A 27,803-nucleotide genomic window follows, 5' to 3' on the forward strand; every position below is an offset into this window, starting at 1 on the left:
CGTTTATGAGACAGTGCATTGCTTGTTTTACATCAAGATAGCTCACAACCACTGCCATTACATAGAACCCCAATGTGTTTAATATGGAACTGGAGCGCATACCTCAATACATACACTACATACAATGCAAATCATGAACTTAAAACATCCACTGGGGAAGAATGATTATTTTCCCCTTAAGAGCTGTCCATTATTCACTAGGAAATCTCATTGTTAACAAAACAAATTACATGGATCTTCTGCTTTGTCCAGAGCCAAAATGAAATGGATTCTTTATTAGCTAATGTCCCATCCTTTCACCAAGTTTTGTAGAAATCTACTCAGCCGTTTTTGTGTAATCCTGCTGACAACAAACAGACAGGGATGAAAACATTACCTCCTTGGTGGAGGTAATACATTTTGTATATAACCGAGCACACAATTGGTCAAACTATTTGATAATGCCACAATGACATCTTCATTCAGCTTTGAATTTGATAAGGTCTCATTTAACAATTTTCTCATGATACTGAGGTGCTCGCCACCCACTCACCTTTCAGCCAATCACATGCTTCAGGCCTCTTTTTGGGAAGAACGGTCGCTCTGAAATGTAAGTGTCTTTCGTCCAGACCCGATCAGACATATCCCAATGGACTCAGATCGGGTACCTCCACTCTAATACAGACATAGTAACGAAACCTCTCTTTTTTTTATTTATGCTGCATTCACGTATCATTTTAAATGAAACTACAAGGAGACAAGTGGGAAGAACCATCCACAACTTGGTATATCCAGTATATCTAACTTGGCACTGACAAGTATGCACATGATAGATAAATCCATTTTAAGGTTTGGAAGTTCAATACGGTTTGTGCTTTTAGCAACAACAATGTTCACACACACACACACACACACACACGTCCAAATCTGTAGTAATACGACCGTCACACTCTGGTTTAGTAGCCACTGGAGTTTTTTTTAGCCTTTTAGGTCACATGAAGTTCATTGACAAATAGTTTGGTTTTTGATGGTGTTGACTCAGACGGCTTGAATCTCCAGTAACAAGTGAAAAGCAGTCGCACAAGGAGGCAGACAGCTGCCATCCTGGAGATTTATGAATTTTCAAAAACACTTGCAAGTCGTAAACATGGGAATATTTGTTTTATCATATTCTCTGCCACACAGCCTCAGTTCCTGCAACTTTGCAATGGATACGTCTCTGTCTCTATCCTTTTATTTACAGCAGAAGCTACTGTACATATTTTGACTCCAAATTACTTTGGTGTCACTGTTGCTCTAGTAACAGCAGTTAACTGTGGCAGTCGTATGAAATTAAAGTGGATAAGCAGTTCAATCAAAATGATTCCAAACATCATGGTTTCCTCTTTCAAGTGCTTATCATATTACTTTTTCTTTGAATATTTAAGAATGGATCTCCAACGTATAGTAGTATTTTGGTTGCATAATGTAAAAAGACATATAGGCTACGGTATGAGTTTGTGCCCTATAACCTCATGGTGGACATTCCTAGATTTACATATTCATCACTTTCGAGGCCTTACACCCCCATGAGTGATGTCAATGTCGTGAATCCGCATTAAAAATTACTGTAACTAAAAAATTCACGCCGAACATTGTGTCCACACATACTTAGAAAAACCTTTTCCCACTGTACCATGTTTCAATGCGTTTCATCAACCATAATCTAGACTGACAGCTGCTGATGACCTACGCCACATGTATGCCAACAGCAGTGTCTTAATATACGGCGTGAAATTGTAGCTGTCTGAATTCTGGTTTAACTTTTACAGCTCCGTGCCTGTTTGCACTCGAACAGTGTTAAGCCCACCACGAGGCAGTGTGGGCACCCGGGCTGCTGTGGGTGGGAATGGGGAGGGATGGAGAACACAGCTCGCAGGCTCTGGCATCTGATTAAGCATATTATGCTGTCAGAATCAAAGCAGAGGTGTACTTGGCAACAGCCAACCCGCTACAACCAACAAAGTCAGGAAATCTCTGTGGCTTAGTAACACCCCACATTGCAGAGGGAGCTTGTCAATGGGATTTCGGGAGGATATTCTGCAGCTTTTCAGCTGTGACAGAGGCAGAAATCACACAGCATGAAACAACGTTTCTTTCAACCCATTCATCAAATTCTAATTTATAAACCCCATTTCTAATGAATGCACCAGGGACAGTGTGTACTGTAAAGGGTTTAACTTTAGCAAATAAGCAATAAGTTTATTAACTCAAACATTTTTAAAACATTCACCTATACACTTACAGATAACCTGGAGAATTTTTAAGTCAAAAGGTTAAGGTCGCTGTGGCCTCACAAAACCATTTCCCTTGTGAACGAGACATTGTAAAAACTCAGAGGATCCTTTCAAATTTGCCACCGATGTTCACTTACTCATGAAATAACGATTACGGTGGTCAAAGGTCATGCTGATCTCATTAGTCTGGGAAAAGCAGAACTAAACTGCGCTGTTGGTGAAGGCGCACAACCAAAGGGCTGCAATTCGAGTTCATAACGTGGCTGAACAGACTCAGACTTAAATAAGCTGCAGGTCTCTAGAGGCACAGGCAAGTTTTTAAATAGACAAAGTGCAAATCATGGTCATTTCCAGGGACTGATCTCTCTGCTTTTCTATCATGCTACACCACTGTGCCACAGTGCTTATTATCCACTATCACACTGACACTATTTAATGTGCTATCTTTTGTCCATTGCCATTAAAACTCCGGCTTCCTCTCAGCCGGCGGGAGTTTGTGTAATTTACTGTTCTACCTGATCTGGCAAAGACGGACGTCTGGCAGATGCGAACCTCAAGACGAGAGATATATTGTCCTGTAAAGAGAGCACAAATTACATCGAGACTTCAAAATTGCGTCTGTTTATTAACTTTGGCCGGCGCGGTCTGGAGAAAGAACACACTATTCTCTTCTTAAAATAAACATAAAAACCTTGTTGTGTCTACCTTTCTCCCTCCCTGCAGTGTGTGTGCGCTTTTATTTCCCCCCCATTAGGATGAGAAGCAGCAGTGGGTTCTGGGAGGACATGTGCTCTGACATGGTTGCAGAATTTTAACGAGATGTATAAATGCTGTTATTGTCAGACACCAACTTTTCACAGTGTGGGTTTGAATCCGTTGATGCCACACCCTGATGTCCTCAATTCTACCCATACTTTAATTCTACACACTGAAAATCAGAGGGATGCAATTACCAAACAGAAAGCCAAGACAATGTCTCTGTTCCCTCCTGCACTCAAGTGGAGTTTGAATGCTCGACATTTTAATTCCGCTTCGGTCATGGCCGACCGTGCGCTTGCGGTACGAGATACAGCTCATGACAGGCCAAAGTCAAAAAGGGCAGGCTGTTATTTCCCTCCCATTTTAAATGTCACATCTTTCTGCCTGTATTACCTTGGAATTTCCAAAGACCTGCAGTTTATTTTGCAGAAAACATTCAGAATGCGTCATGTTCCAAAACACCAATTTCCACTGATGTTTTGTTCAGAACTCTGCAGCGTTCAGGTCAGCCATTTCTACTTTTCACTAACTGGTCCTGCTCTGCCTCTCTCTCTCTCTCTCTCTCTCTCTCTCTCCTTCAGGTGACCTGATAAACCCAACAGAGACAAATGTGACAAACTAGCGAGGGGAGCTGTTGTACCAATCAGACGCGTCCTTCTTGCCACGAGGCATTATGTGTTCGGATACCTGACCTGACCAGACGACTGATAACTGTAAGTACCAAAGCACGAACTGAGAAGGATATTCACAGTGATATCCATCCATCTGCATGCTCGTTTGAAGCTCACAACATCGAATGTAGCATATGCGTTCATAACAAATGTTCCCCCTTCGGTTTAAATGCAATTTAAGTGCCCATGATGAACCTTTTGTGACAATGTGACACTGAGAATAGTCGCTTCCAACTGGTGTTTACTATTTCTCCACCTCATTCATTGACATGGGTAGGATAAATATCACAAAGACCTCTGTGTGGTGCATTGTAGTTCCACAGCAGCACAAACTACACCCTTCAGTAAACGACATCGGTTACTGCAGGCTTCTGCAGTAATCGGATTTTGTAAACGTACAATCTGTGTTGAACCTAATTCCAGTACATCAGGAGGAGAAGCAGCTGTATCATGGCCATGAACTATATAGAGGTAACCAGGTTTCTAACTGGCTATTTAAGTGCATATATAGACCATGCACTTCAGAAAGGGAGAGTAAAGCTGGGACACGAGGAATGTCCCAGGGAATTAGCTGATGCATTTAGTGATAAAGCTCCAGTTTCCCAAATAAAAAAGATCCAAAGTCAGGCAAAAACTGACACGACTTAGCCTCTAGAGGACTAAATAACTGATTGAACAGTTAAACTTTTGACTTTGTATAATACAGACACATTGTCACTTTGACACACACACTACAGAGTCTACCTCTGACTGCACTGACTTCAATATTGATGCTCAAAAAAGAATATAGAAGGATTGTGTTGCATCTAAGAAAATACAAAATAAAAGCATCGTTCCAAAACATGATGTCAGGGGTGAGAGATATCTGATTACTAAACAACCTACTGCTTCTCCGCATGGACGTTTATGAAACCAGTTACCACAGCGATGCACTCTAGAGTGTGGATACACTGCTCAATGTGTTTGTCAGATATATCGGACAAACCTTTTGAAATGTTATTCAGGTTTGGTCATGTTGGCTGGGCCATTTATTTCTTTTAAACTGTACATGAGTGTAATCGAGGAAATATCGGGCTCAGGTTTGGGAAGAGAAAAACCCTGTCAGGTTTGTGTCAGGCTCGCTTCGTTTTCTCTCGAGCCCAGATGGATCCCATTTCGTAGACAACCCAATCTCTGAGCCCATCGGCTGTTGTCCGACTATGAATTAGCCTCTACGGGCAACAGTCAATATTTTGGGGCTTCTGGTGTAGACAGTGGGTATCTAGGCCAAGATTCTGTCTTCGGTTTGCTGTACACGGTTTACAGTCCACATAGTTCTTTTATCACACAATTTGCATGTTTCTCCACACAAAACACTGTTAGCATTTTAGGTCCAGAAGACATTTTGGCTAAACTCATTTAATAGCTATTTGCATATGAATGAAGAGAAATTAAAATGCCAGTAGCTGATGGATTACAGTCAGTGTTTGCTCTCAGACTTTTTACCTGCGGGCAACCAAAGGCTGTTCAAACGTGATTGGTCAAACTAGAAACACACCGGAGGGCTACCAGTCCCAAAATCCTGTTGTTAAATATTTCACATACAGAATGTGAGTATCTACGAGTATCATTAGCTTTAATGCAAAACATGATAAATGGTCTTGGCAATAGACAGCAACCTTACATTATATAAATACATAAATAAGAATATATAAATTACCCAGAGAAAAAAACTTTCCAAAAGTTGCTAAAGTTTGAATATGCAGCCTCTGTATGGTTGTTTATGAGGGTGCGTGCTGTTGCCCTTGTTTCCGTGAAGTCGAGTCAAACTAAAACCAGCACGAATAAGCTCTCTCAGGTAGAAGCGTTGACATTTAGCAGGAAAAACAAACATCACTCCCCCTAAAACAGATCAGTGTTCATACTCCAGGTAACCCTCCAGTCACATAAATGTTGTATATACACCGAATGCTCAAGTGTTCACAGGTTAACCAAGGATGAATTATGGCTTCATTCTTCGCAATAAGAGAAAAACATGTAAAATTCTCTCCTCTCAGAAACTTGACATTCGTCACCTAATCTTCTTAAAACCAACCTGTCACATATCTTCTGTCAGCATTCGTGCTGCTTGCGCCACAATGATTGGATGATGCACTCAGCAAAAACCTAGAGCGTTCTGATTTACAGAGTTGGATTAGGTTGGAGTCTTAAGCCACCTCCCCTCAACTCTTTCCTGCCTCTCTGGTCCTATCACTTTCTGTGAGAAAATTGGCATCATTTACTGCAGTCACTGCTGAGCTCATTGTCTCCCATTATCCCAGGGACAAAGCTGCCATGACATTGAGTTAATCCATGCTTGTTTCAATTTTGCTTTCGGGGGAAGAAAACAGATAAGGAGTTTGGGTGAGTGATGGCAAGGAGGCGCCATACAGCAGGCAAAGTGGACTGCAGTGATTGGGATGGGCAAGAAAAAGATAAAATGCAATCTGTCTGGTAAATAAGGTTGATTTTCTTAAAAAGTTGGGCGTGCCTTTAAGGGCTTTTCTCTATGGGACTGATGGAGCGCTTCTCTAAAACCTAAAATTGCTTGCTAAGAGTGTCAAGACACACATTCTGTAAAAAGAAAAAACTCCTGCTAGACTAGAATGAAGATTTGATGAAATCTAGGGCAAGGAAACTGCAGGGACTTTCTCCCTCATCGACATCTTCACTATCATCGCCACCAGGAGACGTAAAACACTGCGGCAAGAACTCCGAAGCTGCTGGAAGGAGAACTGTCTGCAAACCATATGCCTTGCTTTTCCACTGGAAAGGGAGGTATCATTTGTAAAGTTCACCGTCTTAGATAAAGCTCCTTCCAGGAGTCTAATTATAGAAAGTCCAAGTCACACACTGCAATGTGAACCTCAACTAAGCTTTCTTAATTACACTGACAGAATAAAGACAAGAAAACAGGGTTCATTTGAAGATAAGACGTGGAGTTGATGTGCATGCTGTAGGAATGAATTCACTTTTATTCTGCTGTTTTGATGATTATAAAAAGTCCTTAGACCTGCTGGCATTTAGACATAAAGAAAGTGTTGGACTTGTGCCAAAAAGCTGCAAAGATAGATACTCATTTTACATAACAAAGATGCTGTTGAAATGTAATACGGCGAAACCCTCCTGCTGTTGTGAAAATGAACAGGTAACACAATTTAATAAATCCCAGGGAAAATATATTCTACTTGGTATTCATGATACTTTTTAGATTTAATAGGCAGTAATAAAAATTACATGAGCGCATGAAGCAAAAGGTTTTGACGACATTGCAAATTGTATATACAAGATATTAATTTACTGTCTCCTTTCTTAGGGGGAACCACAAGGTAATCCGTTGAGTGTAAAAAACTAAATAAATCTGAGGTACTTGTGCTTTAGTGGTAAAAAAAATCAGATAGACTTTAGTAACAATTGACCTAGGCAGGTAGAGCCTTGTATGCTACCTCACAGTCCTCCAGCTGCTCAGCCCATTCTGAGCCATTCACTGATAAAATCTCTATGTGGTATTGTTGTCACTGTCTGCGGTCTTTTGTCGTTCTCTCTCCGGTTGTGCTTCACCTCCTGGAAAGGTCTGAAATTAAATGTTTCTCTGAACTGCTGCAGAGTTCCAGAGTTCCACCCCTCTGGTTCCCTCTTTTCATCGTGAAAAAGATGCAAAGAATCTGTCTTCTGGTTTTTCTTGACATCCCCTCATCCAAACAAAAACTTCAGCTGACAATTTACTTTTAGGGTCGTCAGCAAAACACCTGCCAAGTTTGAAGTCTATCGGTTGAACTTTAGTTTGACAGAGACAGATTTCGGCAATTATTGCTACCGAAGTGTTCTCAAAACTTCCAAAATGGCTTACCAAACAACTGTATGCCCACATCATGTTCACTACTTTCTTCCAACACTCCCACAATGCAGTTAAGTAAAACAAAGCAGTGATATCAGTCAAAGCCCATGATTCTGACTCAAACTAGTACATTCCATGTTAGCTGGTAGCATGCCAATGAGACTAGGATACATACATACATACAATATGAGAAACAGATCTTGAGGCAGAAATCATCAATTCAGTTCTGTGGATGAATAATAATAGAAACAAGGCTTCCAGGGATCAGGCAGCGGTCAAGACTATGAAGGAATCCAAGAAGCAACCATCAAATTGCAAATCAAAATGCAAATATGAAGGAATCCAAAGTAATGGTCCAAAAGTCAAAACAAAAGCTACAAGCAGTCCGAAGAGGCAAACACGAGGAAGAACAGAAGACTAGTACATGGTGAACAGCACTTAAAAAGGGGTAAACAAGACACATGTGCAACAGAAAACTAGGAGAAAAACCCAACAAAGACAAGAGAACCATTTTCTAAATAGGATGTCCCCCCCAAAAATGTTCTCAAAGGGAAGCAGATCACGACACACCAGGCTCCATCCACTGGCTTCACTGGGAGAATTGCTTGAATGACCTCCACTGTCGGCTGTGACCGGGCCATTTGTAAGATATATTAGCAGAAACGTGTCACTCCATGTCAGGTCCTTGGCCGGCTTGAATCAGAGATCGAGATCTGAAAGATCGGTATCGTCCCTGCTTGTAGGAGAATTCCTCACACGGGTGATGGAGAGATGGCACTCGAAAGCAATTAACAAAAAAAACCTAAACAGACAAATGTGTCGCCATTATTGGTCCTTATTAGGGAAGTTTGCCTCCAAAAAATATCCGTAACCATCTGTCCTATCCGCAATGATGGGAACAGTGAAGTAGTAAAGTGCCTCTTGATAGAATATTATTGGCAAATTAACCTAATTAACTGGAAAGAGATTCATGGAGCGCTCTAAGGTCACATAATGTTTGTGCTGAAAAACTAATCTTGAACATTTGCAGGGTGAAGAAGACACACAACATTTTTCAACGCCGGGAATTGCCTCCCTCTTCCGTCCCATCTCAGCAGGATATCAAAAAGATGATAGCGAGTTAATATCAGCGTGCCATCTATTGATTGCACTTGTCAGCTTTTACAATCTGGCTTCATCTGTTGGTCTGCGCTCCCTCCGCCTCATTTAAGAGTTTCCTGGGGACCGAGGTGAGCCCGTCCTCTAGCTGACAGACTGCTGCTCCCTCATATATCTAGGCCCTGGCCGTTCCCAGCCTCGCCACCCCTCTTACAGCTGCGCACAAGAGCCCCATCATGGTTCACTAATCCTCCTCATTAAGCCAGGCCCCCAAGGCTCTCGTTACTGTACATCTATTCCCACATGTCCTGTTCCAGACTCATGGCTTTCATCTTTGGCAGCATGTGCACACGTCATGAATGTGCCATGTGCAATATAGTGCGTGTCGGGATTTTGATGTCTCTGTCAGCTGCAGGACCTGATAACATGGGGGAAGTCAGCTGATCTCGCTATATCTTGGAGAGAGAACTTGATTGTGCTCAGGTTGCATGTTAGAGAGACTTTCCTCTTTTACAGTAAATGCACCTCCTCCGGGGGTGCAGGGTTTTTCTATTGGATTCACATTAATATCTGTTAGATTTAAGGATCTATAGGAATCACAGGGATAGTTATGTTATCGTCCGTGCATGTGGGGTTTGATACTGCAGGTTAACTCCCAGGGCAGCACCCGTCTCTGCATTTATTGCTGTTACTCTTCATGTTTCGTTTTATTGCAGTGTTCCGACAGCGAACCTCGCCCAGAGAGCGGAAAAACAAATATGCTTTTTATAGCCCCCCCAAAAAAAAAAAAATAAGAGTTTAATTCCATCCCCTCTTCAACTTGTGTAAAGGTTGGGGCAGAGCGACAAATGCTCAGGGGATCTATATTAACCTGGCTTTGAAGTTCTCTGTCCACACCGCCAGCTGTTTGGATTTCCTTATTAAAACACTTCCCGATTCATTGTGGAAACAACTGAGACCAATTGGTAGCTGCAACGTCGAGGGGGCTTAGACGCAAAACTGGGAAAAGTCCCGGAGATGCTGAACGCACATCCAGTCGTTTAACTTCCTGAGAATACGGTGCTAAAGCCGCACTGACAGGCGGCACCAAATGGGCTTGGAGGAAACAAATCATGTGCCGCGACACCGAATCACAAAGTTGAGCAGCTTTGGCTCTATATCAGAAATATGCTCTGAGTGATGGGGCGTACAATTTGTAAATCACTTGTAGTGGATTTTTTTGTATTCAAGCGGTGGTGGGTGTGTACTCAACAACCAGAGGTGGCCCGGGTGATAACAGCTGAACATTTCTCAGGTTCTCTTTATACACTGAATAAAATGCAGCATCCTGTCAAGGTACAGTTGTGGAGTGGTTCCCAACTTCCTTTGTTGCATGCCTCAAGTCACTGCTCATGCAAGTTGTATTCTTTTACTATTTCATCGTAGTTTGCCAAAAGGCTTCAACAAATAGTTTCTTAATGCCATGGTTTGTTTGATTAGGAACTTATAATCCAGCCCTACATATAAATCCCCCCCCCCCTGCACTTCTCCAATAGTTTTAACATTGTTGCAGAGTCATAGCTCGAAGGCATGAGGGTGGGTGAGTACTACTGTTGCACAGACACACAAGTATTGTCTGTATTCCAAATGCAACTGAATGTAGAGTCAATAGTAGAGGCCCCAAGCGACTGGAACCCTTTAATGCAGAGCACTGTTTATGAAACTCATATAGTGCACTGCATGTCCATTTGACTTACTTTGAGTGCAAGTTTATTGTAAAGTGCCTTCACAAAATTCCACAACTCAGCAAAACAACTTCGCTTCCCGTTTATTTCCGTGTGGAACGAGGCGAGACACGTTCACGTCAGTTGGTGAATTGATCCGCTTTCCTCACTTTACCCAGTTAAATATGTCTGAACTCCGACACGAATCAGAAGCCCACTGGCTATGCTCGTCTACAACACTACTGGCACTATTACCTCTCCTCCTTTTACTTTTGGTGTCACAATGGGCGAAGGTTTCACCAAGCAGGTTTCTGTCGGACTAAACTCTACCTACAGTCCCCCGGCCAGGCTGTAATTGGACAGCTGATTTCATTTCGCCATTGGTGTCTCATTTTCAAAAAATGAAAAGGCTTCATTGCTTTTCTTCGCAAGAATTAAAAACATTGATTTATAGTTACAATGTCCTTGGCTGGAGGACACCGAAATTAAATCCTCTTGTTTTCTGTGTTGTGATTTAATGTAGATTTGACATGTCTTGCCACAGTGATACACAACTTGTTCTTTTATTAAAAAAACAAGCCCGAATATCTCCTCCTCATTTAGTTGTGATAAAGTAGATATACATAAAAACAAAACACATTAGTGCAGTAAACTTTACTAAATTTGTTATCATTTAGGCATTTTAGGTTCTCTATATCAAGATTATGACCTAAAATCATTTTGCCTGTAGTACTGGTGTGTTTCCATGATTAGGTCAAAGTATATATATATACAAATTGCAGGGCCCAGTCATTAGATGACATCACTGATGTGTTTGGAGACCACAGCCTGTGACTGATTCACAGTGATAAAGGATCTAATCACAGAGCAATCATGCATGTAGTGCAAATCACCATCTTCTGACATATTTAACCACATCCTCTCTCCTTTTGTTCCAAATCTGCCATGGGAAAAGAAATTTCCTGACAAAAACAAACGCCATAAATTGTTGGCAAGGTTTTCATTATAAATGACCTAGAAAATGTCACATCATGAGCTATTATTTAAAACAAATACCCCAATATTATGCCCTGTGAGCGTTTTGACAGGTGACTAAATCCTGAAATATAATATTTAAGGTTCCTATTCTCTACTGCTGTCAAAGCACCTCTTTTCTTTAAAGGACACATATTGGAAGATTTGAATTTAAACTCCTAATATAACTTAATCCTGTGCACCAGTAGCATTAATCCTATGCACCGGTGGCAAGTCAATATTCATGCTTGGTTGCTTGAATTGATTTGTCAGATTGATCTTGATTGTCGGATTTACTCGATGGTTTTCAGTGTCACATTATTGGACTATACTGAGCAGTACAGGGCTGATTTAACCTACAGTTCACTTGCATTCAAATCAAAGCGAGGCCATGCTATTTATATAATGTATTTTACAGGTCAACGCCATGTGCTTTACATTAGAAGCATGTGCACTCACCCAGACTGAGTGAGGTATTTAAATTCACAGTCACGCACATACAAGCAGGGTTTTGAAGTTGATGACAATAGAGGACAGATGTGCTCTCTCCCTCCGAAACACTCCATTCACAAATCACCTGTTTAATATTCATGCTGCTTATTTTGAAGCGCGATTCATTTTGTCATTTTCCCAGCGTGTACCCACTTCTCGACACAGTTGGGATGAAGTGAGCGATTGTCAGTAAAATGTCGCAGCTCGGCTCTGTGGATTATCACAACCTGAGATGGCAACTAAACAGGAGGGATTTATCTTAAAAAAAAGGAAAATATCATCAAGGTGGGAATAAAATAAAACCAGGTAAACCACAGCTGCCATCAGGTCTGCAGGGCGCGGGGAACTCCTCTCCAGAGGACCAGGCTGCAGATGGAGGCAGGTTTTAGAAAGCGTTGCACACCACCAGGTCCAGGTGAAGCTTATCTCGTCACGCTGATGACCGTGTTCAGCACCTGCTTTCACACAAGCAAAAAAGAAAAATAATACTGCCCAGGTGGAGGGGTAAAATTAGACCTATAATAACTCATGGATGCAATACTTGAATGGCATTTAAAAAAAATCTAACAAATCCTTAACCTGTTTGGGGCCTTGCTCATAAATGACATGATTATTTCAATGACGTGAAATAATCATGGTATCTATATACATGTAACACTTTCTGCATCAGTATAGATGTTATTTAGAGTAAATGAAGATAGAACAAAATATAAATGAAAGATTTCACGTCCGCCTAAAAAAAATTGTATCCCAATACCTTTAGATATCAATAGCAGAACAGTTGAACATTATTTGTGCCACAGTTTATTCTAATAAAGTGAAGCAGAGCAAAGTCAAAGAGGTTTTAGTCCAGATGGCACAATCGGTGCCATTTCAGATTTCTCACTGTTAAACTCTTATTTAAAAGTAATGTGCAAGGAGAAGACCAAACAAATTAAAGATCTCAATTATAAATATACATATATAAGTCATGCTTTTATATTATTACATCATTTGCTAGACAAGTTTGTTTTTAAATAGGACTTTAAATGGCATTTTAATCAATAAAATTGTATTCTTTTTTATTTTGTATCCCTGCTAACCTCAAAGTAATTGGATGAATGGAGGGATGATGAATGGATAGACAGTTAAAGTGAAAGATTTATTTATATGCATATTAAATTGTAAGAAGATAACGTTTCTGAAATGAATGAATGTGACAGGGCTGTGATTCTAAAATAATCGTTCCTTGCTTGTGAAAACAAAATGTTTTGTCAACTCTATATTGCAGCATGACAAGTGAAAGAAGATTAAAGAATAATAGAGGATTAAGACCTTGTTTGTCCACAAAATAATACTTTCGACAGATGTGTTGAATTTAATTAACCATAACCCGCTCATTAGTAAACATCTGGAGGGATTGAGCAGCCGAGAGCATATCAATTATATACACCTCATGGAGATATGATTCGTATTCAGCGACATCACAATAAATAAATTAAAATCATAGTTTTATTTACTGTGTCCTTACATGCAGAACTGTCCCTGTGTAGTTTTGACATCGGATGCAGCAAATGGCAGCTGCAAAAGTCTTTCAGGGACACAAATACTATCCAATTGTCTCACATATCTGCAGGGTAAACACGGACACACACTGTGGAGCAATTATGGGGACAGAATCTGCTATGGGCAATATAAGGGAAGGTGACAGACTCGAGAATTTGATGTGAAACTGACACTTGTGTTTTTGCCTCACTGACGCAAGCATTTCCTGTTGTCCTTTAAGAAATGTGATTTTTCTCTTCATTCACATAGCACACACCGATTGTAACATTTTCGATAAAGCAGAAAATTACATTTGAACCCAAAGATGTATAATCGATTTACTCCACGTGCCGTTTGACTCTCTCTGATAGGTGGCACCTGTACTCCGTTGTCATGATTACGCCTGTTGATTTCCTCTGTGGGTGTGGCCTATATAATGGACTGTTGTTATAGCATGAGCTGTAAGACACTGACTGAAGCACGCAGCCTTTACACGCAGCTGTCTGGTGTTGTCTTCCTGTCAGCTCATGAATTGAGATCCAAATGCAAGCTTCAACATGTTTTTTTTTATTTTACTTCATCATTTGTTCATTATCATTGATCTCTTTTGTTTGAGAACTAGAAGACACAATGAGAAGCGCACTGTGTTCTCCACCCGTAAGCACATGTTGAGTTGTTTGTGATCCCGGTGAACTCTCTGGCTCATGTGCACATAAAACAAAGCTGAATATTTAGAAGATACAAAAAAGAGTGGTGTGATGTGTGGGTTGCTACAGGTGTACACGATGAAATAGCAAACCAGGAGATCTAGTTTAAAGTTTTATCAAACGGCAACGCAATGCGCAGCGGTTTGAAATAATATGAGGCAAAGTTAGTAAGTTGCTCCTCGGCCTCAATTTTATGTAAGGTAGACACATTTAGGCCTGCTTCTTGATTCTCTCCGCCAAGGAGATGTTTTTTTGCTTATTTGTTAGTTGGCAGGATTACGGAAAAACTACCATACTCGAGGATGACCCAGCACTTGTATCATATGCATGTTATTTATGGATTTGAATTTTGAGATTTAACAAGTGGTACATTGAAATGTGTAAGTACCACCAGTGTGGAGTTAAGAAACCTAATATGGCTACAAGGCTAGTTTTAATCAAAGGGACATGGTGGGCATTGGCCGAGGCTTGTGTTCTTCTTTTCAACCTATTTCTTCAACTTAATGTTGATGCACTGCATAAACAAGTTGAAAAACCTACGTGGGCAATAAGTACGATTCTGATACACAATGCTACAAGCGGCAAGATATTGTTTGTGACAGATATGTGTGGTCGCATGTCATTATTGGCCACGGCACTGCATTTCGGAATGACACTGTCTTTCCACTTTTTTGTTTAGACGATCCCGGGCACCACAATACAAGTGGTCTGATTAACATGAATGAGAAAGCTGGGTTCATTTCAAACCAGGCTGAATGTAATGTCATTCCAAAGTGAAAGCAATAGCAGCCACATGCGGTCGCTGCTGCTAAATACCCCAGCAGTCAGGTGGAATGTTTTTAGCCTGTCTGAAGTGCTTAGCTGCAGGACGCTTTACATCTCCACATCTCTACAGGCACTTGTGGCCAGCGAGCCTTTATTGGAGGGGGCACTTGCCGATACGAATTTAACTGCACGCAGTTCGCTCATTTCTGATTCTAAAGCTGGGGATCTGTGTTGGCTTACCTTTCACCAGGAGGGGATAAATCCCAGAGGCACTTGAAGACAAGATAGCCGAGTACTTAGACGCAGTGACGGCAACATGCAGTCATATATTGATCTCAGGAGAAATGTTGCACTGACAGTTGCTGCTGTTCTGACAAATGAATGAAGCAGTTAATGCTGTGAGGCCGCTTCTGCCTCAGGGATGGTTTTTTTCGCCTTCAAATCCTCAGTCAGAACTGTGTTTTTAGATTTTCAATTTTACACTACATTTCATTTTTACATTTAGACCCTCTGATTGAATATGACCATCTACTCTGTGTCTACACCAAACATTTACCTACGGGCAGAAAAATGGATCGGGGATGAACAGTACACCAGCCAAAATCACTGCGGGACATTATTTAGACCGTGCTTGGCTGACGACCGGCCCACACATCCACCAACCTCTCTGGGAAAAAAGAGACTCCAGATGGTCAGTCCGCCTGTGTCGTCCAAACTGGAGTAAACACTCGTACTCCTGGGTAGATGTCATGGAATAGTTTGTAATTCTAAAGCAGGTCAGTCGGCTTGTTAGCCCACTTCTACAGCTATAGCTGATGAATGATTAAACCCGGCATATGTCACGTCTTGTCTAAGGAAGAATTAATATGACACTTTCCCAACTAATTTATTGAAGGTTTGTGGAGACAGCTAGAATTAAATGTTGTCTTTTGAAGTAAAATTTTTAAAAAAACTTGAGGGCTGTGTAGAATTGTACATTAATGACATCCTTGTTTTTTTTATTAACACTTTAATTATAAGAACACTTAAATAAAATACATAAATATATAACATTTAGTTTGAAACCTTTCTCTGTGAGTAATCCAGTGTGGCAAAATTACCCTAAAAATGTAATCAGGGATATCTAGGCCAGGACTTACAACCTGGCAGAGTTAATAAAAAAGAAGTGGATTTCAACAAAAATCACTACTAAGTTGCATTATGGGAAGTGAAGGACCCAGTGACCTCTGAGCTTCACTTATCGATATACACTTTGTCCGAAATCACTCACTAATCACTATATGTTCTCTATATAGTGAGTTTGCCATTTTGCAGTGCTGTCGTGGACTCATTGTCTCCCACAATGAAAACTAGTTTACAACTGATGGTCACTAACTGAGTAATACATACCATCATGCATTGTGCTTGCGGCGCAGAGATGACAGGAGAGAGGGAAGCAGGAACAGCCGAATCTGTCGTACAGAAGTAAATAAGAGCAGAGCATCGCAGCACAAACTTAGACTAACTATTTTATTTCTACATTTAAAGATGGTGATTCAGTTTATTTCCTAAACGTATTCATACTGATTGTAAAATAATGAACATTAAAATATACTGTCAGATTTTCCACCTGTAGACGCTGTTCTACATAATCCTTCGACAACGAAAACTTTTATTTATTTGATAAGCTCACTACAAAGTCCTCTACATAGAACACCCTATATAGTAAAGTAGGGGGGGGGGATTTCGGAAACAGCCACAGACTTGATGTAAAGATGGATGATGTAACAGCTTTGCAAAAAGTAAGAAACACCTCCATAGCCCCCTGGTGGTGGCTGCAGTATGTCATAAACAACTCTTCCATGTTAGTTGATGGCACATAGGCAAAACAAAAAATGTAATTAATTTTCCTTGACACCACAGCTCCACGAACTCACCATTGGGATATTTTGGTGCAGTGGGAGAAAGTGGAGACACGTCGTCCATCTTTTATATACAGCCTATGACCCATAGGGACCAAAGCCATGATACCTCAGCACCTGCTTTTTTCTTCTCCAGCCATGGGACGGCTCCAGGGTTCGCAAGTGGGGTCAGTCAGGGGCATTGTTATTTGGTGCACGTTAGCATTTGGCTCCAAACACGGCTGAGCCTATGTTAAACCTCGCAAGTCCCCCAACTTTCTGGAAATGTAAAAATACATTTCTAAACTACTGTGACTTTAAGTGAAATGCCACAGACAGTACTTACAGAAACTAAAATGACAACAACTCAAAGGTTTAACAGTATGAAAAGTAAAGTGGATAAAATGTTTAAAATAGGTCATAGATACAGTCACAATCTCAATAAATCATATACCTGGATCTACAGTACTTCAATTATTGAGAGAAAAAAAAAATTGCACCTCAGTACACATCCCCCATCGACAGTACCTTGTAATTTCCCTCTGTGTGTTATCTGTAGCACCCGTGTGTGTGTGTGTGTGTGTGTATTTCCGAGCCTCGAAGCTCTTTAAACTGCACTGGCAGGATATAAGTGGCTGCAGATATGGAGGGAAACCACACGGACTGCGTAATGACAATGTCTGTGAATTCGATAAACCCTTTTTTCATGGGCTTTAGAACCGCCCTTGCGGAAAATGTGATTACACTTCTCCACGGGCGGTGCAGTGTGGGACGTTGTTGCAGGGAGGCTCTTGGCTTGTCGCTGAGACCCCAGTTCTGTCCGTTTCCTCATGCCCACTAACTACTTTGACACGCATGCAATGTCCGAGGAGGCCTTTGGCGGGGGCGTTAGTGTGCGGTTTCTCCATCTGCTTTTGAAGCTGAGCGAGAGCCAGTTGCTAATGACTTGATGTGTTGTATGGATGACAGGATGTGTCGTAGCCTCTTTGGTGTAAACTGACTCTTAAGTTGAAGGTAATTGAAATACGGACAGAGTAAAAAGCCAAAAATAGTACGGCCACAGCATGAGCATAGGTTTTCAGTTTGAGCCAAAATGCTAAATGCCTGCCAGCTGCCAGAGGCTGTTGTTTACAGCCTCATGAGTGATACATATTTTACTGCAAAAGAAAAAGAACTGAGTGACTCATTCATCCACTTGAGGTAGAAAGTGATCTTTGAAATTAAATCAAAAATACCAAACCTTTGTGACTTTTGACTAATTTCTGTCCTCACTGATGCAGGGTTCTTACTCTTTTTTTCCAGAACAGTCATCATTTAGCTGGTGTAATGACCCAGGACTTGCAGTACAAAATGTTCCTCTCTGTGGAAGTCTGAACGCTCAAATCATCTCTATCATGCTTATGAGAGACGTAAGCATGAAGATCATAGAATAATGCAAACATACTTGCAGATGTACAGCACATGCTACTGTAATGTATGACTATCTCCATTTGGTTGGTTTTAATAATATAGTTTGAATTTCATTGTTTTTTTTATATTGTTTCTTGCGGAAACCCCTTTGTGGCAAGTGCTATGATTAAAAATCTATAAATGAACATTATGTATATTCAACCTGGATCTCTTTTCCTTCCGAGTGATATTAACCGTCGCTGCCATAACACCAATAACACGTGATTATGCCAAATCTAGGCAGACCCTTTTAAGCACCTAAATGTGTAATTCAAAGATAAGAATCGATTTGTGTTTTGAGACAATGCTTACACAGTACAAAGGTATTGTTAGCCACTAGCCTATTTAGCTAGTTATTAAATCACATTTGGGCTCCCCACATTCATTATTACATTTTTAAAATCCATTGCCCCGAGCCAGAGTTTAATAACAAACTTCAGAGTACAGCAAGCTATCTTTAGCAACTGAGCCACACATGCTGACCAGTTTAAAATATGCAACCGTTAAAACAATACGAGAAAGCAATGTTTATTCAAAAACTACTATAGTAACAGTGGCTCATATTTACAGTTGAAGAATAACTTGACTTATTCATTGTTTCCATCACTAACATCGTAGAGTCATCATGAATGCGTGTGATGTGTCATGGCGGTGTGCTCATTAAATCCCACAACATAACCATAACCAGCCTACCCGAAATGCACTCATTCATTCAATTTAAAGTGGGTCCTGAACATAACTTCAGACAGCAGGGTTTGTTGTGGTGCAAAACCTAGTGGTTCATTCTAAATGATGTTGAAATGACTGGAACCATGCTGATTGCTGAAGTGGTTTTAATATCGCCTTCGTTCTTTTTCCTTGAGAAATCCTGAATGTATCTGAGATGATTTAACCTTGGCACTGTACCACAGAGAGGCAGAAAAAAAAGAAACACATTGGTATTCTGCTGACAGAAGCATTTTGGAAGATATCATTTAAAACTTATTTTTGAATGCTCGATAAGCTCAGGTATGACACTAAAGGATTCATGCACAATTTTTTATTCCATTTGGATCTTGATTCAAGTTAAATTAATTTATTGGTCTGAATACTATTTAAATTCCTACCAAAAAAATATTTTATAATTGGCGTTGTAAGGACAAGCCAAGCATCACTTCATATTATTCAGATGGGAAACAAATCTCATGAAAAGACCAAAACCGGCAATATGTCACTCAGCATTGTAACACTCTCTGACTACCCTGCCCTGTCTGTGGACGTCAGTTCCCTGCCGTTTGATTTCTGTGGACGTTGTAAATCTTTAAAGGCAGATCACAAATACATTGTTTCATCTTTAGAAATGACCCAGTGTATGGCACAAAGCAGCACCACGCAAATGAAAAATACACGAGTCTGAGCTTGGAAAACATCACGAGAAAGAAACATGGTAAAAATATGGCTTTATATGAGAATGGCTGTGTTTCTACTTGTGATGAATACAAAAAATAATGGATTACCACATATATTTTTAACCCCAAACAGAATGCTAAAAATGAATTTGGAGCCTCCAGGGGGAACAGTCTGCAAACCTTTTGGGTCCCAAGGTCTCAGTTTTTATAAATAATACGCTTTGACATCAGTGCTGACCCTGAAGAGAGGACACTCATATTACCTATTAAAGAATATTTTTTCCCAAATGGATATTTGTTCAGTGATGACGTACCTTGGCCAGGCTTAAAGGAAGTGTTTTAAATAGAAAACATAATTGCCTGCTAACCGAAACTACAGACAAAAAAACATTTGAAATAAAAACAAAACAAACACAGGCAGAAAAGTGTTGTGTGCTTGGAAAACTTTTATGAGGCCTATAATGTACCTTTTTTATATTTTTTTTATTTGACTTTACAAATATTCCTTCCAGGGGTGAATGAAAAATAATTTGTTGGACTTGAGGGTATTTAAGACTATATAAAATGAATACTTGTTGGTTTGGTCTAGACATTATGTTTCCAATATCCCCATTTGAAATTGCATTGCGTTTCTCTCCAATGTTAACTGTTTATTTAAATAAATCGCATGTCTCAGCATTATCAGATTAGCTGAAACATCACATAGAACTAACCCTGTGCCCCCTGGCCTTTTAAGGTGAATGCCAATCAGCTGGAGTTTGACCCAGGCAGAACATTTGATTAAAATCTTCATCATTCAGCATTTAGAGCTCATCCTATTTCTTCGGCAGGCAATCTATCCTCATGCCTGGCCACAACTCTTCTAAATGAATCCTGGAGGGAAGCAAAAAATAATTGGACTTATTAATTTAATATGATGCAAAACTGAGTGCGAATTAAGCAGCCAATTTAAGAGTCTATCGCTAATAACCTTAACTCAAATACCCTCATTAGATGCAAGACATGTTGGTGTTCGTACCAAAAATACACAACTTCCTCTTATTTCTATATCAGACGTGCTCAAAACTTTGGGTCATCAAAATATCATGGGGTTGATCTCATCTCCCAATAGCTGTGTCTCAATCAAGGGGCTCTTTTGGAGGCTGCATTTGAAGATGGAATGCGGGCCTGTCCTGTTTGGAAGGCCCCTGAAAATGCGTCCTTTCTTCCCTGAGAAATGACGGGTGAGTTCTTCCCAGCCCAACCTATCCCACTTCAGTGAAGAACTGTTTTTCAAGGAGGTAGTGGTGCCAACAAGCTTCAGTATCAAGTTTCGAGTCAACCAAACAGCTAACCGTACACATGTTTTGAAAAAAACCAAGGGTTTCTCATTTCGGTTTAGCTTTCCCAGTCTACGCGGCCCATGAGGACCGCATCCTTTGTGTAACTGTGACCTCCGAAGGATGCAGCCACGGAATTGAGGAACAGCTCATGAGTGGTTTCAAATTAAAACAGGAAATAATACTCCAACAAAATAAAACCGCAAGCTGCCGCCACAGATTGATCTTACTGTAACAAATTTATTGAATAATTCCGACAGGCATCGTAGAGCTTTAACTGAATGTTACTGAAACCAGATGTATTGACTAGAGCAGCAGTAACATGGTTAGCAACGGTCTGACAATGTGGGCCTATAAGCCTGAGGGCTTACTGGATTTGAATTCATCTGCAACAAGGACATCCCCTGGAAAAGAGAGACTCCGTTGTTCCAAGCCTAAAATAAGTCGTTTCCCCGTATGAGCCTTGAAACGGCTTTTGCAAACTGTCATTGTCCCTCGCATTCATACTGGCCATTAAAGATCCTTTCTCAAAGCCCTTTCAGTGTAAATGAGGGGGAATCTACAGTGCAGAAATTCAAGAGTTTAACTGAAGTGAATTAAAGTCTATCACAAGAGATTATCTCGCCGAGAGATAGCTTCCATGATGTTCTTTAACCACAGCTCACCACAAAACTTTTCAGGACCACACTGAGGAAGTTTTACAAATTTTAAATAAATTAAATTTTAAATAAATCTGACTGTTGATGCATCAAATTAACTGCAGGTAAACTTTGGAATGGAGTTTTGCCCAGAATGACTTTGGATTTTGTCCCCTGTTAACTTACTGCGAAAGCACATTATGAAGAGAATCTTTTAATGAACAGTAGTGCTGCTGCATGTCATAAAGGAAGGACAAAACAAAGTTCCAAGTACATTATGGATATTATTAATAGGCCTATTGTGTTGTCGTAATGAAACTGTGCTCCCATGGCATCTTTTCAAAGTCTCAATTCCCTCAGTCATTTTGTCAGGTCGGATATGAACCACACAGCAGGTTATTGCTGGAAGCAGTTAAATGGAATTTAAATTTGGACAGCTATGACAGTCCAGGAGAGGTGACTTGGATTTCCTGGCGGTTGTGCCTTTTTAAACAAGCTAATATCGACCTCTTGAATGGGCAAAGATCTGGTGATTAGAATCCAATCACTATCTCCATCAAATCAAATTCAAAGATCATTTGATCATATTTCAGTCAGAAGGTTTGAGTTGAATTCTCTCGGATGATAAGATGCGTCTTTTGATGCCTTCGTTAGCGCAGTTGATTGACGGGATAAGCCCAGCCGGGGACCTGCTAAATTCGAATGGTAAAGCTGTTGTTTAATTGGCTCCCCCTGGTCGACAGCAGAGCCTTACCGAGCAGACTCTGCCCCAGAAATCAAAGCGCCGTTGGGGGTGCGCCTGCGAGTTTTCCAATCATCACAATGACATCGCCAGGGAACTGGAGAGGGAGGGTGATTAGGGAGGTGCAACTAGGTTTCCTAACCGAGAGGAATGCAGGAAAATGTAGTGAATGTGTGTCCGCGTCACCTCCGACTCGAAAAGGCTTGAGAAGAAGCACCGAGCAGGATATAAAGATGTTTACTATCAACAGAGGAAGAAAAGAGGCGCCATGTTCTTCATTTCCTTTCACGCTGAACGCCTCCTCACCCTCTTTCATCACTCCAAGAGACCATGTGTTTCCTTCAAAGAGCAGAAGATGACATTTCTCCTTGCTCTGTGTTTAAAAAAAAACAAACAACCAACCAATGTGTACAGTACATGTGTGACCTTCTAAATTAAGTGTCCCTATACGGGAAGCAGAGCACCAACGTATTCAGACAACCACACACCCATACTATTACTCCCACACACACACTGGCAGAGCAAACGAGCAATATGAAGCTCTCCCTGTGTTCAGAAAGGCAAACAGCTTGTTGAGTGATGACTGGGCACAAAATAAATTGAGAAAAGCGATGAATAATGTGCGTTCAGTCCTTACCCAGATTATAATGTCACTTGGGAGCCAGGGCCGTGCACAAACACCCCGCTGTGATCTGTTTCAATTATTTCCTATCAACCAATCTAATCCCCTCCCTCCTACACTGGTCTGGAGAGTTTTGGGTTTAGCTGCAGAGGACGTGCGTCTGATGGCCTCGTCTCAGGCGGCGTCACAATCAACCGGTTATTCAGGTGGTCACAGAGGTCGAATATGAACAGGAGTGAGTCAGACCCTTCTCGTAGGCTCTTTATAATGCTGCGTAATTCAATGCAGTGATGTATTCTGTAGAGTGACTTCATTACATGGGATCTCCTTCAACCTATTTGAATTTCCCACACTTTACCATCAACATGATATTGGGATGTAATGTATTTCCAGGGATAGGGTTAGAAAGAGTAATAAGAAGGCCATGTTGTCATTATTGTGAACCAAATTGTGATAATAAAGAAAAATGACAAGAGTGCTTGGTTATCAAAGAAAAGGCACAGATCACTGATCATTTCATTTTTTTTAACATTCTTCTCTTGAACTTGAACAACTTAAAAAACGTAAAATATTAACATTGTGATATTTCACAAAATGAAATTACTAAAACAATCTATTTTTGAATAGAGGCATTATTGTGAACTTGAGTTTAATAGACAAAATGAAAACATAATACTCGGTGAGGTCTCTAAACTGAATGAGCATTAAAAGCAGTTACCGTAATGACTGTACAAGACAGATGTCGTACAGACAATAGCACGTTTATTCATCACAACAGATGTTTTTTATTGGAGAGTACCACTTTATTTACAGTATTTTGTTGCATTGTATATGTAGCGTACTTATGTTGCTAGTCTTGAGTATTTCCAAGCCTGTATATAGTGAGTCTTCAGAGTTAATCAGACTTAAATGTTTTAGTTTGGTCTGTGAACGCTGCTCTCACCCTGTCACAGAGGAAATAGATTAAAGACGAATGAAAAGGAGTTCTTGGTGTCTCATGACGTCTGTGCTGCAGAAATGAACCAGCAAAAAAAATCGGTCAAACAAACAAAAAACTACGTCTTTCATAAATGATGAGCCAAGAAATGTGTGAACAGAATGTCTGTTCCTAACAGTGTCATTTGCAGTGAGTTAACTTAGTTAAACGATGAAATGCTGGACACCCCCACATATAGACTTTGAATCGCAGCTTTTTTTTTGCGTTTACATAACTGCCCTTGCTAACGTCACGTAGTGATTACATGAGTTGTGCAGCACTTGTAAGAACAAAGAAAACAGTCCCTTAACCTTTTTTTTACCCTCTGCTTCTTTTCCACAGGCTCATCTTGCTCTTTGAGGGTGAATGTGTGGTTTCTGAGGGACCATATGGCACAATACCACACGTTATAGGTAAGGAAAGAGCCTTTGTCCACTCTTATTTTTTTCTCGTTTGAGGCCTGAAATTACAGCCGAAAAGTCCTTGAGCTTTCTTATCCAATCACATACAAAGTGACCTCAGGCCTCAGCAGGGTCTCCACTTTTCAGAGGACTTTTAACTTGATACATGACAGAGCGCTCAGGGTGGGAGGTGATCATTTTCAGCCTTTAACACTGGGTTTGTGGATTTGGTCGGTGAAATCGTCTTGTATTCGTTATCTTCCACCCTGCAGCGATGCTTAGTATCTGCAAGATTAAACATTGTGTGGTGTTTGCATGAAGAAGTAGCTCGGCAAACATAAAACTGCCCTGTGAAAGGCCAAATTGCCACATAACATAAATAAATCACTCAGGTCACCTTTCAAATCAAAACCTCCCACTCATGTTACATAGCTACTTTTTTTTACTAACCCTTGTACTCCGTGCTTCAATATGTAGCTTGTCTCAACAGATAATTGAATACATTTAAATTAACAACATACCAGATCAGATAGCGCATGCTAATCAGAGAATTAACAGTATATTTTTGGTTTAGTGGTGACTTTGGTAACAACCTCCACCATGAAAATAATTTTCAGTTTCAATACAAATGTCATATTCCCTGTCAGGGCGAACTTCCACCAATTTTGCACACAGAGTTAATTTTACAGTATTACAGTACAGTATTTTCTGTGGTTCCAGAGGGAGACATTTTAAAGTTTAAATAAATAATGTTATGTTAAGCTGCTTTCAGACATGCACTGAACTCCAGATAATCTCCTGACATCCTCCAGAGGGGCTGCATGTGAGAACGCAAATGTCGAATCAGTGGCTGCGGACGTTCTCTGCAGGTTTTCCTGTCCTGTTGTAAAAATCTGCAGAGGATGTGTGAATAGAGCAGGAGATTATCCATAGGAGCCGCCGCAAGTGTAAACAAAAATAATGACATTCTCTAAAAAAGAGTTTAGATATCTTAGCTTGGCCTTGGGGTGACTATATATTCAGAATATTTTACGAGTTTGAATTGATGGGGATTTAACTGGTTGACGGTGTCCATCAGTTTTCTAGTTGTTGGTCAATTTCTAAGGAAATCAAATCAAATCTGAATTGTTCCCTCAGATTGTGCAGGAGTCAAGTGATGCCACTTACGTAGCAAAATATTCAGTTGGTAGCTTTATTGTGTTTTTAGAAGCCTTGGTGAAGTACTTTCACATTTCTGTAATTCTTACGGCTTCACAACACTAGGGCCACTTTACAGCAGTGAAGCCATGAGTGGAATCCAAACATAAATAGCTCACCTTCTCCTCAGGAGTAGCCTTTCTGATGAAGTGCTGCCGTTTGTTCGTTGAATGGTAAATATTTGTCATATGTGCCGGTTCATGACAAATGTGTGGGACTTTAATTTGATGTGTGCAATTAAATCTGAATGAATGAGCAGTTGACAAAAGTATGTGGACACAATACTACTCAAAACACATTCGGTCAAACCTGAATCTTCTGAATAATAAGAAACTATTGTGCTGCATAGATGTACAAACTCTTTGCATTGCAGATGTGTGTTATTATGGGGTGGCTATGAGCGGGTCAATCCACTAATCAGAAGGTCAGCAGGTCATCCCTGCCAAAGTGCCCTCGGGCAAGATACTGAACCCCAAGTTGCCCCCAACAGCTGTGGTGCTGTCAGTGTGTGAGTGATGTGTGATAGAGAAAGTGCTGCACATAGATGCACTGTATGAATGTGTGCGTGAAACGTACCACATAAATACAGTAATACGATAACCACACTAACACGACACACATCCCAGTGAGAATCGGTAGCTGTTGTAACAATATCATACTTGCACAGACCTACTGACTAGAAATTAAAAACACTTTGTTTTTGTATGAAACACTAACTTTAGCATATTGTTTGTCTGCTGCACAATTTAACAGCCCTCAGAGACCCTCATTTTAGACTGGACTGTAAACAGTGTAAACTGTCAATTCAGGATTTCATCGTTACTCAGAGTGGTGAAATAGCCCCTGCATGGCTGTTTAAGAAGTTTATTATAAGCAAAATGATTCGCCACACTTTACATCCAAACGCTGACAAATCATTATCCCTGAAAGAGCCATGAACACACAGTGACGAGCTGTCTAACCATGAAACTGTTGTTTATTCCTGCAGCTTCAGTGTAAAAAAAACCCTCCACAGTCTTCGTCTAACCCAGATCTGCCACTGATAGACTCAGAGATACATTCCGCTCATTATTTTTGCAATTTGTGCAGTTTTAGGCACAAACACAACTGTTTGTGTTGATCTCCTCATAAGTGCTGTTATTGTTGGTTGTTTTCTGTCTGTGCCTGCAAGCACATCTCGCTAATGACGCAATTTAACAGCTTGTATTTTGAAAGATGGCTGACTTGATAGTTAAAGATCATTTATTTGCCGTAAACCACTTATCCGCGGAGGGTTGCGGGGAAGCTGGAGCCAGTCCCTGCTGACATTGGGCTGGACAGGTCCCCAGTTCATCACAGGTCTGACATATGGAGACAAACAACCATTTACACTCACATTCACACCTTCAGGCAATTTAGAGTCCCCACATCACCTGCATGTGTTTGGACGGTTGGAGGAAACGTATGCATACACAAGGAGAACATGCAAACTCCACAGAGAATGGCCCTGGTTAGAACCCAGTCTCTTCTCGCTGTCAGGAAACGGTGCAGAACACTGCACCACTGTGCCAAACGATATATAAAGTAGGGTGTGATATTAACTGAAAGCTAACTTATGAGATAGCTGCAGCTAAACTAACGCTAAAGTTTAGTGTCGATTTTTCCCATAGCTATCTAAAATGTGTCAATAAATGGTTAAATAACTTTAAAATCACATATTTAAATACATACAAAAGAAAATGTATATGTCTCAGAGTTCCCTTTGGGCTGGTGTTGTTTTAGCGTAGCGTCAGAACCAGAATAAACACAGTTAACACTTACTAGATTTAAGGTGATTGGGTTAAAAGTAAAACCCCCTTCAGATTTGAGGTCCTTTGTTGTTACGATGATTAGCACACAGCTAAAGCCCTGTCCACGCTAATGCGAATATTTTTGCAAAACAATTTTTTTCCTCTGGGTTTGGGCCTTGCGTCAACATGCAAACGGCGTTTTAAGTCAGGAAATCTGACATTTTTACAAATACCCCCCCAAAGCACAGATTTTCAAAAACAACTTAGACAAGACTTAAGTTTTAAGTTAATGATCATTCTCGCTGAAACAATCAATCTGTCCAACCAATCTCTCAGAGTCATGACCTAATGGGGGAACAATTTTTCCTTTCTTTCCATCTTGGGTGATTTTTCTTTTATTACAGGATGACAGTCTCTTTTCTAGCTGAGATTGAAAATTGATCGTGACCTCATAGACAGAAGTTGACAAAACAGTTCTGTCACAGAGTCCACTCAGCAGCTGATTGCATCCCTCCTGTCAGTGTGCATGAAATATGTTAACACTGCATGTATTTGCACAAGGACTTTCCAGGTGCAGC

At 40.5% G+C, this 27,803-nt stretch overlaps 1 protein-coding gene across 1 annotated transcript in view; it reads left to right on the forward strand.

The window, feature by feature from the left end:
• Positions 1-27,803, forward strand: part of LOC118117018 (leucine-rich repeat and fibronectin type-III domain-containing protein 2) — a 142,149-nt gene that overhangs the window by 70,642 nt on the left and 43,704 nt on the right. Inside the window, exons 3-4 of the mRNA XM_035169041.2 lie at positions 3,596-3,727; positions 24,201-24,271. The gene's annotated coding sequence lies outside the window, so the exon portion shown is untranslated. The remainder of the gene's footprint in view (positions 1-3,595; positions 3,728-24,200; positions 24,272-27,803) is intronic.

The sequence above is a fragment of the Hippoglossus stenolepis genome, chromosome 10 (assembly GCF_022539355.2).
Source record: "Hippoglossus stenolepis isolate QCI-W04-F060 chromosome 10, HSTE1.2, whole genome shotgun sequence".
Classification (NCBI taxonomy): Eukaryota; Metazoa; Chordata; class Actinopteri; order Pleuronectiformes; family Pleuronectidae; genus Hippoglossus; species Hippoglossus stenolepis.